Source organism: Bactrocera neohumeralis, unplaced genomic scaffold (genome assembly GCF_024586455.1).
Source record: "Bactrocera neohumeralis isolate Rockhampton unplaced genomic scaffold, APGP_CSIRO_Bneo_wtdbg2-racon-allhic-juicebox.fasta_v2 ctg4265, whole genome shotgun sequence".
NCBI classification, from domain to species: Eukaryota; Metazoa; Arthropoda; class Insecta; order Diptera; family Tephritidae; genus Bactrocera; species Bactrocera neohumeralis.
In genome coordinates this window covers 7987-10587 of record NW_026091327.1, presented here as the reverse complement: position 1 = coordinate 10587, position 2601 = coordinate 7987, and the positions used below count along the sequence as shown (strand labels likewise).

General features: G+C 39.9%; 1 pseudogene; it reads left to right on the top strand.

The window, feature by feature from the left end:
• Window positions 1–83: 83 nt before the first annotated feature.
• LOC126767137 (uncharacterized) lies at window positions 84–562 on the top strand (annotated as a pseudogene).
• Window positions 563–2601: the final 2039 nt, after the last annotated feature.

Genomic DNA, 2601 nt, shown 5'->3' with positions numbered 1-2601 from the left:
CTGCCGCGCTGCATGAGTTGCAAGCAACACAGCTGGACAGCAGCCTGCCGGATAAAGGTACGGATGTCGTGGGCGCCGCACAGGAGGGTCGCTAAAGCGTACACGTCGAAAATATCGTGGCGACGCTTTGAGAGGAGGAGGAAGAGCTGACCGTGTCAGGAGAGACCTACGGCTGGGCGTTGCCACCGATGCGTCCGGTTTGTACAATCCAGCGCTGTTGGATGCCGATGATCGCGTGCTGTTGTTCGTCATCACGAATGAGACACGCTCGTTGGCGCCCATGACGCTGGCGGCGCACATTGCATCGGCTTGATGTACAATGTGTGGTTTTGGCAAAATGCAATGCTGCCCAACGATTGTGTGATCAACAATGAGAAGGTTGGTAGTATATATTTTATATTTATTTTTTTTAGTTTGAATTGTAAATTCATAACCATTCATTTTTCTACTTTTCGTGCTATAGCTCACGCCAGCTGCTATTAAGGATTACAATCGCGGTCGTTCGTACCTAATCGATTTGGCCAAACGTCAGGGTGTGCCTGTTTTTAGCGATGTGATATGAAGGCTTTGCAGGGACCTTACTGTGGACAAGATAAAGGAGCTTTTGCAACTCGCGTGGTAGTCGTTATGATTGAAGTGTTGTATAGAAAAAAATGCAAAACCTACAACAACCACACGCTCGCGGTCTCTAAGCGCAGTTTACACACACGCCTACGTCAAGTACCCTACAAACAATGACATAAACAAATTTGGGCAGCAGATTTTAGCAGAATTTTTTTCAAACTACATATACTATGCATATAAACTATAGATATATATATATGAACTATATATATATATTTATATATACTTTATATATTAATTACTAGCAATTCCGCGTGAATACAACTTTTACTTAACTACATTTGTAATAGTTTAATAATTTTTAATTGTATGATGATGCTTCAATACTATTTCAACATGGTTACTTAGCTGATAAAAGGAAATTGAACGCATTTGTGCGTACACGTTTTTATTGCTGGTTGCTAACTGTACATAAAAGCTACTAATTCTTACCATTTAAGTGCTCTATATATATTTTAACTTAATTTAATTTAATTACACTCTAATTTACATATACAAACACACATATACATACATGTATCTAAATATAATTGTCTTTAAATAAAAAAAAAAAAACACAAAAATGCCTATGTATATACAATGCAAACAACAAAAATGCTAAATCAATTTTAAAATTACAAAATTTTACATACAAATATATAATATATTAATAACACATACATATATACGTACATTTAAACAAACTAAAATAATATCTAATAATAATTACCTAAAAATAACTTAAATAAATGAATATACACATAAATATACATAAATACCTTAAATATACATTACCTACTATACTAGCCTGGTAATTTTGAAAGCGTGATGATGTTTGCTAATAATAAAACAGATACAAATTAATATGAGTTAACACAGCAAATATATTTTATTTATAAACAAAACAAGAAAAATTGTTGCTAAACATAGCAAGCTAATAACCCATCACAGGTGCATTTCTTTTAATAACTATGTGTTCAGCTGTATGACACAAGCGAAACGTTCAGGCAACTTTTAAAAGCTCCGTCAGGATCGGGAAGGACCTCTCCGAGCCGTTCGATACCAAACGAGTTTCAGACAAGGCGATTCCTATCGTGCGACTTTTTCAACTGCTTCTGGAAAATAGTTCGAGCTGCAGAACTAAATAGTGAAGGTACCATCTTCTATAAGAGTGTACAGCTGCTGGCGTACGATGATATTGATATCATCGGCCTTAACACCCGCGCCGTTAGTTCTGCTTTCTTCAGGCTGGACAAGGAAGCACAGAAAATGGGTCTGGCAGTGAACGAGGGCAAAACGAAATATCTCCTGTCATCAAACAAACAGTCGTCGCACTCGCGACTTGGCTCTCCACGTCACTGTTGACAGTCATAACTTTGAAGTTGTAGATAATTTCGTCTATTTAGAAGCCAGCGTAAACACCACCAACAATGTCAGCCTGGAAATCCAACGCAGGATTGCTCTTGCCAACAGGTGCTACTTCGGACTGAGTAGGCAATTGAAAAAGTCCTCTATCGACGAACGAAAACCAAACTCTATAAGTCGCTCATAATTCCCGTCCTGCTATATGGTGCAGAGGCTTGGACGATGACATCAACTGATGAGTCGACGTTGCGAGTTTTCGAGAGAAAAGTTCTGCGAAAGATTTATGGTCCTTTGCGCGTTGGCCACGGCGAATATCGCATTCGATGGAACGATGAGCTGTACGAGATATACGACGACATTGACATAGTTCAGCGAATTAAAAGACAGCGGCTACGCTGGCTAGGTCATGTTGTCCGGATGGACGAAAACACTCCAGCTCTGAAAATATTCGACGCAGTACCCGCCGGGGGAAGCAGAGGAAGAGGAAGACCTCCACTCCGTTGGAAGGACCAAGTGGAGAAGGACCTGGCTTCGCTTGGAATATCCAATTGGCGCCACGTAGCGAAAAGAAGAAGCGACTGGCGCGCTGTTGTTAACTCGGCTATAATCGCGTAAGCGGTGTCTACGCCAATT